Below are 13,626 nucleotides of genomic sequence, written 5' to 3'. Positions count from 1 at the left end.
TAAAGAGTCATGTATCGTTATCACCTCGCTTGTTGATACTTATAATAATTGTTACTTTGCGTTCTAAATGCAAAAGTACGATAAGGTTTGTAGAGAATGGCGTGACGAACAGACAAATTAGTATAATGATGTTAGTTTGAAACAGATTATATTTCTAAGATAAAATTTGATTTTTAAAAGACCTAAACGAATCACATGAATTGTACAGTACATCGAGCTTTCTATGTCTTAATGCAGGCTGTGGGACATGTGTTGCATGGCTGCTTGCTTGTTAAAAATAGTATTTCCATGAAGACAAGCAGGAAAGACAAGTCTTCGAGGAGATACTATTCAGTTGGCTCATCAAACATGCAGAAAATCCGGATATTCTTTAAATTTTTGAAAAATTAACAATTCCAAATATTGAAACATCGTGAGTTTGACCAGGTTTGCAATGAAAATAGGTGGATAGGATTGATTTATCCGTGACACACTGACACTTCACATAGGGATAACACCTAAGTTTATCGTGCGTTTGTCAAAGATTTCGACATGGCATAAAAGTCAATGGACCGAGTTGAAAAAGCTGGCCCTCCACCTGTAATTAGGATTTTGTTTTGCGAAAGGAGTGTTTCCAGGGGAAGTAAATACTTCGTAATCTTGTCATCAATCGTTTCAGTTCCGGTTTGTCGACGAGATTATAACACTTGTTTTAACAATCGGCACACCAAACGAATGGCATTGAATAAAAGTTACTTTGAAAAAACCAAAATTGAGGGTGCCAACTTCATAGCTGTAGAGAATGCCCAAGAATAAAACTTTATATTTGTGTGTTAAACGTTAAGATTAGTTTTTCTTTTTAAATACTTTTTGCCATGTTGGCAGTAGAAAGGCTTATTTAGTAACTGGGTTCGATGAAAATTATTGTGTTCGTTACGAAAGGTCGAGACGTCAAAGTAACTGTACTTCATCTGTCTCTGTCTGCGTAAGAAATGTCAGTTGTAAAAAAGACACACACTTTTTTTATAACGGTCCACGAATGTTGTTATTATAGATGTATATCCGCTGCAGTAAGGTGTTCGCTAAGAAGGGTTTCGCCAAATTACGTAGTGAATTGGAATATTTATATTCGTGTCTAGACTATAATCGCAAGTCACTCTTAGACATAAACATATTATAATTAATGACGATCCGAACAAGGAGGCACTAAAAGAATTATATTATTTAATATCATTAATTTTTACGGTATTGTCTACTAGTGGAGTATTTTTATATTTGCAAGGAAAACTCGGTCAGAGGAAGAATTGTCGTCACTAGCGTTGCCTTCCATAGAAAAAGAGCTTTTAAATACTTTGATGGAATCGACCATGAGTGAATTTTATGATAAAGTAATTCACGACTTGGTGGAAAAAATAGCCGAACAGAGTTAGTTTATAATAAATAATAAAAACAAGTTCTTGTATCTTTGTTTCGTGTCAATTTTCTATTTTGGAATTAAAATAAAAATAAACAGTTTATTTTTATCATTTTCGGTATTTGTTTAAAATTTTTATGGAAACACAGCTTACCTATCATCATATGTCACCGCATGCCATTGTTAAACATTACTTATCAAAATCAAGTTGCAAATGCATCTTTAACTTTTAAATTAATAAATGTTTTAATTATGTATTTTTAGTAATATAACATCATTTCCTTAAAGGAAGAAAATAGTAACAAAAGCGCAAAAATAAAAATGCAAGACCGATAAAACTTCAATAGTTATATGTATATAAATTCATTTTAATCCAAAAAAAAAAAAAAAAAAAAATTGTTTTTCTCACAGCAACTTCGGACTTTATTATATAAATTTAACACAGGTTATACATAGGCATTTCGGGTTGTAATTTCACCACCCCTCCTCAGTGCTGCTATAGAACAACAATGTGATCTGAAACCCGACACTATTATTATCTTTTAAAGAGATTTTACAATAACACTTACATGTTTTTAGGGAGAAAATAACATAAAAACTCCATTTTTACATTTCGTTTTATTTCATAAATACATAAAAAGTTTTCTAAATTACATAAAATATAATTTACTATAAAATTTATAACAACATAAAACATCGAATTTAGCAAACTTTAAATCTTACTTTAAATTTAATCCAGTTTTATGTATTTACTGGGTTTTCTCTTGTTATAAAGATGACGACTACATGCCAGCTTTTTCACTTAAAGTACTGTATAAGAGTGAAATATTACAATACAATTTTAAACAATAAAATGGTAAAAAAAGGTGCAATTTTACTTATAATATGTATTATGCCGGTTACTATATAGGCTTACAAACATATTAAACACTAATTTTTATCAACAGTGTAGTACAGTTCACCATAGACAGAACTACTGTTATATTTTATACGGTAAAGGGCTATCTATCACTTGATACCACTGAGGGTCGATCGTTATACCCTCTGAGATATTAATTAATTTTCTTAAGATGGGGTCAAATTAATATTTTTCTTTTTGAGGTTATTATTACATGTTTCAAAAATATTTTGAATGTAAAAGGAGTTGTTTATATTTAATATTATATCTGTTCTTCCAATATTGTTTATGCCATTTTCTTGATTTTAATCTGGGGTAATCATTAAATATAAACTTGCTATCTAACGTTTTAAGTTTAATTTCTCTGTTTCTGATATTTGATATTCTAGTATATATATTTCTTCAGTTCCATGATATAGGTGTTCTTTTTTATATTTTTTGGGTTGTATGAATTATAATTGATTGCTTTATTGACATTACAATGTTTTTTATATGTTATAAAAGTAAATTTGTCGGGATTATTTATTATAATTATATGTAGATAATTTAGCTTTTTGTTTTTTTCTTGATCTATGTCAATTGGATATCCTCGTTAATGTTATATATTATTAAGTAATCATCTGCATACCTCATTACTAACTTTATACCTTGAATTTTATTTATTGTCTCATCTATGTTTAACTAATTCTGCAAACTTTGTCCCCATATTTGACCTCATACTTATGCCATCAGTTTGTCTATAGAAGTCCTGGTTAATTTGAAAGTAATTCTTTTTATTAATTCAATTATAACCTCGTCGATATTTAATTTAATTACAGTTCTTTCTATCAAATTCCATTTTATATTCGGATACATATGTTTAACGTCAAGGCTTAGTAATTTATTAGTCTTTTCTTCCTGTAATTTCTGTGTTTTGTTGATAACTACGTCTGCATTTTTACACTATAATTAGAATAATTAATGTGCATTAATTTCTGTTTAATGTACTGCTCTAAATTGTATAAAATTACAACAATCCAAAATGCCTACGTATAACCTGTGTTAAATTTATACAATAGAGTCCGAGGTTGCTGTGAGTAAATCGACCTTTTTTTTTTTTTTTTTTTTTTTTGCATTAAAGTGATTTCATATACATATACAATATACAGCTTCCATATTACGTAGAAAACTTCAATAGTTACTCATCTTCTCAACAGATGGAAGCACGTTACGGATCGCTAGCCAGTCGTAACGTGCTTCCATCTGATGAGAAAAATACATATTTTTTGAACATTTATACTAAAATTTATCTATTAATAAATCCACCTAAACATTTAATTGCAATTAAGTGAAATTCTTATATTAGTGAGTTAGCGAGTTAAAATACAACACCCTACAAGTAATGATTGCAACTGTATTAATTAATTAATGAGTAATTTGCAGTATGCATTATCCTGAACTATCATTTTTATACTAGTTAACTTCTTTTACAGTTTTTTCTTGCTGTGTGCGGGCTAAAATTTATGGATGTTTAATTAAATAATTCCCTTTATATGATTTAATATACATGTTTTAATTTCCTGGCTGCTATGTATACATAACAAGAGAAAGTATTGGAAATTTTTTTGCAAATCTCCATGTATAAGGTGTGTTTGTGTATTTACATGTATTCCGTTTAATAACTCCGAATGGGTAAAGAGATTTGGAAACGAAATTTGGGAAGGTAGCTTGTTTATAAAGGACATTAATGCAATTAAATTTTGGTGATTACAGGTCGGGAAGATGAAAAGATAGAGAAGAGTAATACGTCATATCATCAGAGGGACTGGACTTAAGATTTTTCTCGTTATTAGCATTTACAGTATTTTAGAAAATCCGATAGAATTAGGCTTTTATCTATTTCATAATAATTAATAATATAAAACTTTTTTTAGAACGAAATCTCATAACCACATGGGGGCAACATACAATTTTATATTAGTATTAATGATATAAAAGTTATTTTTTCAAATAGAATCTCATGCAGCCGGGAAAGTTACACAATTTGTTGTTGGACTGTTTTTAAACTTTGTTACTACATTTAAGTATTGAAACAATACATATTTTACGTATTGTACACGTTTCATTTCATTGTAATATCTGTTTTTATAATAAAACAGATTGATTAATCGATACATGTTTACAGAAGCATTTATACTTCTAAAGTATATGGGCATGTCACTTCGGGTGTTTTTTAGTAACACGCGCCATCAATCTTCTAATGACACTAGATGTAATACAAAGAAATTATCATAAGCAATCGATTAATGTGTGCATTAATAATAGTATCTTGAATATAGCATTAGCCTTTATATGATTCATAGGTTAGTAGTTAAATTATAATAAGTAACTGTCTCAAATTCTAAAATATTACAGGAAAACAACACCTGATTTTATTGTATTAATTAACAGATTCAGTTCCGTTTATATAAGAAGATTCCTCTCTCCACTTTACAAGATGCCCTTTTTTTAAGCACGAAAATAAAAACAATTAAAATCGATTTCAGATGATGATAAATAAACATGTGGAATGTATCCTCCAGAACTTCATGAAAACTGCTGTTGTCTGTAATTTTCGGTAGAGAAAAATCTGCATATATTCAGAATTATCGATTTGTTAAGAAATCTGAATGCCAAAAGACAACATTTCCATCTATCATACACAATTATTTCGTGCAGTGTATATTCAATACATGCAGCATTAACTTCCGACACTTCATAGCAAAACACTACGCAGCTAAAATGTGACTAAATTGTACAGTACAAACCAATGGCGTGCCGTGACATTTGATGATAGGGAAGCTGTGTTTCTGTAAAAAGCCGACTTTCAGGGGCAATAAATTAATTGCTCGTCAGGGCCCGTTCTTATTCGTTTGTTCGATAAGCTAGTAAAAACCGCATACTTCTTTAAATGTATTTTTAATAGATTATCTGACATACTTAATAAAGTTCAATATAATTACCTCCGTTATTAGATTCAATAAATTCTCTAGGCCCTCTAAATGCCAATTCTTGCTTTGAGAAAAAACATATAACATCTATTAATTTAGATATATCTACCGTATTTTACGGACTATAAGACGCACTTTTTTCTTCGAAAAATTGCCTCCAAAATTCAGGAGCGTCTTATAGTCTGTAGTCTCCTATAGGTATTTTTTTTTTAAATTGCTTAAAAATTAAGGTGCTTCTTATAGTCCGTAAAATTCGGTATTAATCATAAATATCTTGTTATAATTTTCAATATTTATTTTATATTGTGTACCAATGTTGAATTCTATTCTATTTTGATTTCTAAATTGCTTCAATTTTACGAAAGAATCGTCATTCGTCATAAATTTTATGGTCGAAATTTCTTTGTGGACGTATTTATATTTAATTTAGGCATTGGTCTTTCTATTTTAATAATGTTTTCTTTTTCATTATATGGTCTTGAGCCAAAACTTTTTAAAATAAATTTTTTAATTACTAGCCACGATATAAGGGCTAAAATTAAAATTATAAAAAAATAAACTTGGTTAAACAAAATGTCTGACGAATATACATACCTGGTACAAAAAATTCTTCAATTGTATGAATATACTTTTAAAAAAACTTATAATTAAATATAACTTTGTGAAGAAACGTACATAAAAATAACAAAATATTCTTTACTTTTTAAATCTTAAAACAATCCACTTAGTCAAATAGCTCCCTACGAGTGGCTAATGAACGGAATCAGAGACGGTCCAGGTAGGTGTGTGCGTGCCAAATCCCGAGGGTGCCGATACCGGTCAATGTCAAATGCCTCTTTTGTCGCATCACTAGTATATATCAAAGGACGCGACAGGGTTGTTGTAGATTTTAAACGTTTCTCACTATAGCTATAAAAATCTAAATATGTTAAACTTAACAGATTGTCCGTCGTTCGTTTTCTAACTAATTCGTTTTAGGACCAAGTGTTCACGGAAATTTCCAAAATTTACAACTTTTCGGTCACTCTCGTTGAACTGGAAAAATTTCTGTCTTTATTACATCTAATATTACGAAGAGATCAGACCCCACTGTACTCGGCAAGAGATTGGTTCGGTTGAGCTTCTGTTTAAGTAAAATTTCGGCTCTTTCAGCAGGGTTTTATTTATGTTTCTAATTCCCTAATCGCTTAATTATTTAACTACTTAAATAGAAATAAGTCGAAACCGGTTACTTTGTACTCGAATATCTGTAGTCTTGGGAAAGAAGTGGAAAGAAATTTTTATGACAACCGATGCATAAATCGTAAATTTAAGGAAAATAAATTCTAGAGCTTTTTTTGTACCATTGTACAATTCATCAAATTTGGTTGTAAATGATGCTGCCAAAGTAACAGTTAATTTTTTAACACTGTACTAGAATTGTACACATTTTTTCTGCATCCCCTTACAGATGGGACATACTAAATCGTAATATTCCCGGTTTAACATTGAAATCCGTAAGTAATATAAGATGGGAGAGCGGAATAAACGCAGAATAAATATATCAAATATTTTAATGGATTTTTTAAAAACTCCTGTCAACTATGCAGAACTATGATAAAAACATGTCAGTAAATTTCTATCGGTTGGGTTAAGTTACAAATCTAGTCTAGAATGGGCAACCTTTTTTATAACATGAGCCAGAATAAATTTTACGTTTTTTCCGCGGGCCGTAGTAGTTAATTGACGCCTTCTTGTAACTCGTAATGTTTTTAGTCTGCAAATATGAAATAAATAAATAAAAAGTTAATTACTGCATTTATTTCTCTTATCGTTTTCGAAAATTACAAAGAATTGGAAAAATAACTATTAATTAGTTATTTTTCCAATTTAATAATCTATTAAAAATTTCGCGGGCCGGATAAGAACTTTTCGCGAGCCATAGCTGGCCCGCGGGCCGGGGGTTGCCCGCCGTTGATCTAGTCTACTCGTGATTCACATAACCAGGCGAGGGCGGCCAAACATCTAGCAGGCGGGCGGCTAACGGCCCACAACCGGTCCGGGATATAAAATTAGAAGCTTTATGTGTGAAGCATCCACCAGCTAAACCGGGTGACGCTGGTGCTCTGTAAAGCGCATGCGCCAATGCCTATAATCTGGCTGCTTAAAAGTTGACAGGCGGGCGGTAACAGCTCAGAACCGGTCTGGGATATAAAATTAGATGCTTTACGGGTGTGTTGCTTTTACCAGCTAAACCGGGTGTGGTTGGAGCTCCGTAAACCGCATGTGCCAATGTCTATATAATCTGGCTGATTGGAAACTGACCCGGTTTCGACACTCCTTTCCGCCACCGAATTATTCGAATATACAATAGCAATCTTATTGTTTTTTTCACATGTAGTATAGAAATTTGTAAAATATACATAATGCAGTTGTAATAAAATATTAATTTTAATTAATGCAAAGTACGTTAAAATATGAAAATTTATATTTTATAAAATACAAGGGAAGGTCATTGGAAGGTGGAATCGGCGCTTCCATCGCTTCTAATGACAGCACGCCACTGGCACAAACATAAAATACTGAATTGCAGCCCTACAGCTTTCTGCAGAGAAATTTCCAATTAAATTTAAAGAATGATGATTAGCATACGGAATAAAAATCGCATTTGGGCTATGTTTTTTATTACGTGCTTGAAAACCTGAGTACTTCCCTGACATATTAGAAGCATTATAAAATGATTGTACTCGACAGTTTTTAATATCTTTGTGGGTTCAAGTGCCATACCTCTGGATTTTCTTTACTATACTTCACTCATTTTCTTCGATTTTCACACGACCCATCCCATTATATATATCAGGGGTGGCCAACAAGTCGATCGGGATCGACCGGTCGATCGCCAAGCCAATTTTGGTCGATCGCTAGCGATGTTTTGACTTAATGTATTATATTTGTAACCGAACGCAACTGTATGCATGCAGTAATGACTCGACTCATAAGCAGTGAGTGCACTTCGTACTGAAACTGTGTATATACATAGTATGCATTTCACACTTCCCCCTCCCCACTTAGACTATGCCTATGACAACAAGTCGATCGCGACACATTTTTACGATAAAAAGTAGATCTTATGCGCACAAAAGTTGGCCACCCCTGATATATATCATTCTGTAGTGTACTGTAGTGCATCTTTGCTAGATATATCGTGTATTATAATAGCAAAGAAGAAATTGAAAGAATTCATCTTTCAGTAAACAGAGTTACCGAGATAAGAATCCGAAAAGTATATTGTCTGAATATATAAATTGTTTTTTTGTTTGTTGTAATTATAAGGAGACTAAAACACGTCTTAATATAGTTAGGATGTGAAAATTCATACAAAAAAAAATCTATAAACCCGAAAGAAGTCATTAAATAATTGAAAGATATTTTCAGATATTTCAAAATCTTTATTTTTCCCTTCGTAAGCAGCATACAGCTTTGATTTTAATCAACTTCCGGATTCATGTTTTGCATTTACACTTGTACATGGTGCAGTATCCTCCGTCGTGACCGAATCCTCTGCAACACTCCGAACAGTTCTTGTAGAATCCATATTTTGCGCATCGTTTTAAATGAGTGCAGCTATCTTTCGCCAACTCCACCCCTTAAATGTAAAATAAAAATTTCTAAAGTTTTCACGAGAAAAATCTGAAGCAAATTTCTTTATTTAAACTATTAATTAATATAAAATCGAAAGTAATTTAGAAATATAAATTGAAAGGGAGAAATGTTTAAGGAAGAGGAAACGTCAATTCACTCCGTTATCAATTCCGCTTCCTATTGCTTATTTACGACACGAATTTTTGAAAAGAAATTAATTAGTAAAATACTGTACTAAACTTTAAGAAAATAAATATTTCCTGCTTTTTAATTAAATAAAGTACAAATTTCATGTTTTAGAAACTGAATTGTAAACTGCCGACACTTTTTTACGTTACAATGCTGCACGTACGACTCATGTGGCCTTAAGATATAATATATAATGGGCTCTTCTCCTCTACCAGATAACGATACATGTATAAAAATACTATGTATGTACACAAGCTACTATAGACACTTTGCAAGGAAAATATCTTTATAGATAAACTCACCATTTAAGATGAAAGCAGAGAAGATGAGCATCAGCAAGAGAATATTCTTCATCTTTGTGTTCAAGTAACAGTCAGTTGACGTCCAGTAAAGTATTGTTTCGTAGACACTGTAACAGACTAAGCGTTGGATATACGCGTATTATACTTATCTACAGTTTTCAAGGTTAAATTATGTTCTTATCTCGTCCCTTTCCTATGTTTCAAAAAGATATTCGTTTACTAAACAAACCGTGAATATCGACCTTATCTTCACTCTTCTTTCAGGAAGTTGTACGAAGCTGATATACTTAGAGAATTACTCTAAACACCACACTTCTCTCTTACCGTTAAAATTACAATAAAAAACATATGAATAATATTTACAATTTGTTTAACACTTTATTTGTGAAACGATTGCGAAAATAAAGGTATAAATTACACCGTGTTTTTAAGGACAGAAAACAAAGTCGAGATTACTGTGACGATTATTCTGCTTGTTGTAGTGAATTGTTTCTATAAACAATTCGGTTTATTATAATACAAATAAAAAATTGTATTATTTTTTAAAAGAGATGAAGTATTTGATGTAAAACATAGAATACACCGGAAGTACTCGACGAAGTAGTGTAAAGAGTCATGTATCGTTATCACCTCGCTTGTTGATACTTATAATAATTGTTACTTTGCGTTCTAAATGCAAAGGTACGATAAGGTTTGTAGAGAATGGCGTGACGAACAGACAAATTAGTATAATGATGTTAGTTTGAAACAGATTATATTTCTAAGATAAAATTTGATTTTTAAAAGACGTAAACGAATCACATGAATTGTACATCGGGCTTTCTATGTCTTAATGCAGGCTGTGGGACATGTGTTGCATGGCTGCTTGCTTGTTAAAAATAGTATTTCCATGAAGACAAGCAGGAAAGAGAAGTCTTCATGGAGATACTATTCATAATTAAAGTTTAGACTATTTACAAAAATTATACTATTTTTGAGTCTATCTTAATCTTTTTACATCACCACAGAAGTAACAGTTAACCAGTTAGCATAGTTTTTTAAAAGACAATACTTCTTAAAAACAAAGGTAAAAAACAGGTAAAAAATCCACAATGTTAAAAATGATCAAGTGTCAGCCTTTTACTGTAGGATCTGACACGTTTTCACAAAGTACTGTAGGACCTGAGTATTCACGAAAAATTGTAACCATATGCAAATGAAGTAGAAAAACTCATATCTGCCACTAGAGGGCTAGAAGCAGTTTAAGAATGGATAAGGAGAACATGGTGAGAAGAATTCGTGTTTTTTAATGTAAAAAGTGTCAGATACTACAGTAAAAAACTGACACTTGATCATTTTTAACATTGTGGATTTTTTACCTTTGTTTTTAAGAAGTATTGTCTTTAAAAAAACTATGCTAACTGTTACTTCTGTGGTGATGTAAAGTGATTAAGATAGACTCAAAAATAGTATAATTTTTGTAAATAGTCTAGACTTCAATTATGAAGAGAAAATATTCTGAGTATTCACGAAAAATTGTAACCAGATACTATTCAGTTAGTTCATCAAACATGCAGAAAATCCGGAGATTCCTCATTTTTTTGAAAAATTAACAATTTGAAATATTGAAACACATCATGAGTTTGGCCAGGTTTGCAATGAAAATAGTTGGATAGGATTGATTTATCGTGACACACAAACACCTCACACAGGAATATCATCTAAGCTTACATTGAGTTTCTCAAAGAATTCGACATGGCATAAGAGTCAATGGACCGGGTTAAAAAAGCGGGCCCTATACCTGTAATTAGGACTTTGTTTTACGAAAGGAGTGTTTCCAAAGAAAGTACAGGCAGTCCTCTACTTACGAACTTAATCAGTTCGTAGCGGTCGTTCGCAAGTCGAAAAGTTCGTAACTCGAAAAGACAATGTTTGGCGCAAAAACTCAAATACAACGTTGTTTTTACAATTATGTAATGTTTAGGCTACTTGAATAATGTTGAATTAAGATTGTTAAAGGGAAGTATAAATTCAAATCAATCACATGTACATTATTTATTAAAATTACTCATTTAAAACAACTACAAATGTACATATGTATGAACTGTAAATGTTTTTAACATAAAACTTCAAAAATAAACTTGACTGTACTGTACATAAAAAACAACCAACTGCACTTTAATAGCAAACAAATGACACCACTCACGATTGACACACGACTACAGTTCAAACTCAACTAAGAGCCTCTCACCCACCTCTCACGCTTAGAGTACCTAGATATCAGAGTAGCGACACACGAGTCATCGCCGCCATGTTCTGTCGATCGACTGTCATCACGTGGTCTATGGGTTTACATTAAGAAATGACGATTTTTTTTAGTTTAGTAAAGCATTTTTACGAATAAAATGCTTTATTAAACTAAAAAATCGTCATTTTTTAATGTAAACCCATAGACCACGTGATGACAGTCGATCGACAGAACATGGCGGCGATGACTCGTGTGTCGCTACTCTGATATCTAGGTACACTACTCACGCTCATGTTAACCCGCCATCTGTCGGCTTTGTTCGTAACTTCGAAAGTTCGTAAGTCGAATGTTCGTAAGTAGAGGACTGCTTTTAAATACTTCGTAATCTTGTCATCAATTGTCTCAGTTCCGGTTTTTCGACGCGATTATAACATTTGTCATTTGTTTTAACAATCGGCATACCAAACGAATGGCATAAGTTGCTTTGAAAAAACCGAAATTGGGGGTGCCAACTTCATAGATGTAGAGAATGCCCAAGAATAGAACTTGATATTTGTGTGTTAAACGTTAAGATTAGTTTTTCTTTTTAAAAATTTTCTGCCATGTTGACAGTAGAAAGGCTTGTTTAGTAACTGGATTCGATGAAAATTATTGTGTTCGTTACGAAAGGTCGAGACATCAAAGTAACTGTACTTCATCTGTCTCTGTCTGCGTAAGAAATGTCAGTTGTAATAAAGAACACACTTTTTTTTATAACGGTCCACGAATGTTGTTATTATAGAAGTATATCCGCTGTAGTAAGGTGTCCGCTAAGAAGGGTTTCGCCGAATTATGAGGAATTAACACTTCGTTAAAGTAGTTATGTTCTCAATAAATGTTTACGAATAAATTATTACTCCCAGAGTTCAAACTTAAACATTTATAAAAATAAAAACTTTCATTGTCATCGAGATGGTTGCGATAGTGATAGTTACTTGTAGTGTTTATAAAACATTACTTATTAAAAAAGAAGTTATGAATGCACCTTTAATTTTTAAAGTAATAAAAATATTAATTTTATATTTCTGGTAATATAACATTATTTTCTTAAAAGAACAAAACGCTTACAAAGGGGCGAAAATGAAAATACAGGAGTAATAATCCTTCAATAGTTATTCTTCTTCTCACCAGATAGAAGCACGTTACGGGTCGCTAGCCAGTCTTACCCAAGGACTATATACTACAATGATAGCCAGATCTCTATTCTACAATGTTAGCCAGGAATGCGAAGTTAGTGACGTCAGCACGAGACCTTACCTCTTTGTTTACGTATAGCAGCGTCTGCACGTGTTTAGTTTTCGCTTTAATATTCGTCCAATTTTGTTATTAAGGGTCGAGTTATAAACTCCTTAACGTAACCGTATCCGTACCGTATCCGTAGCTGTAAGCGTATCCATATAGCGTGGGTATAAACTCCGTATCTTATCCGTATGGCCGTACCGTATTCCGTAAGAAAAGTTTGGATCGATCAAACTTTCACGGTAGGGATACGGAGAATTGACCAACTGTGCATGCGCTAGGTCGCCATCAGTCGATATACAATCGGAAGTTGTGCCGGAAGCAACCGAAGAAACTTTGATAAATTGGTTAAAACGTAACTTTTTTTCCGACAATGCTGCTTCTGAATAATATTAAATTTTAAGATAAGAATTACTTTGGTCATAAAAAAATAGAAAAATAATAAAATGAATAAATAATTATAGTGTTAGGCCCCGACTTCACTAGCGCAAAAACGGCCGTAAAACCTCTCGCCGTTAGGGCCGGATGGCCGAGCGGTAAAGGTGGCAGCCTACCGCTCTGGGGGACCCGGGATCGAATCCGAACGGGTCGAATAATCCCCAGGAATTTTTCGGGGGGTGGTCCGTTCGGATATGTCGGGCCCCGTCCCTCACCACCCGGTCGCCCCATTGTGGGCCTGGCCGAACCCATAATGGGCCTACTAAAAGAGGCCCTCTTAGTGCCCACAGGGCGGAAAGAGTTTAAAAAAA

General features: G+C 32.5%; 1 long non-coding RNA gene across 1 annotated transcript; it reads right to left on the bottom strand.

Moving 5' to 3' along the window:
- Positions 1-8,667: 8,667 nt before the first annotated feature.
- Positions 8,668-9,499, bottom strand: LOC136982296 (uncharacterized). Its single transcript, XR_010881873.1, has 2 exons — positions 9,373-9,499; positions 8,668-8,885 (listed from the first exon to the last, which is right to left on the bottom strand). It is a non-coding gene; the product is annotated as an uncharacterized lncRNA (long non-coding RNA).
- Between the last annotated feature and the right edge of the window lie 4,127 nt (positions 9,500-13,626).

The sequence above is a fragment of the Centruroides vittatus genome, unplaced genomic scaffold (assembly GCF_030686945.1).
Source record: "Centruroides vittatus isolate TY-2023 unplaced genomic scaffold, ASM3068694v2 contig_82, whole genome shotgun sequence".
NCBI classification, from domain to species: domain Eukaryota; kingdom Metazoa; phylum Arthropoda; class Arachnida; order Scorpiones; family Buthidae; genus Centruroides; species Centruroides vittatus.
Note: the sequence above shows the minus strand (reverse complement) of the source record. Positions and strands in the feature narration are given on the sequence as shown.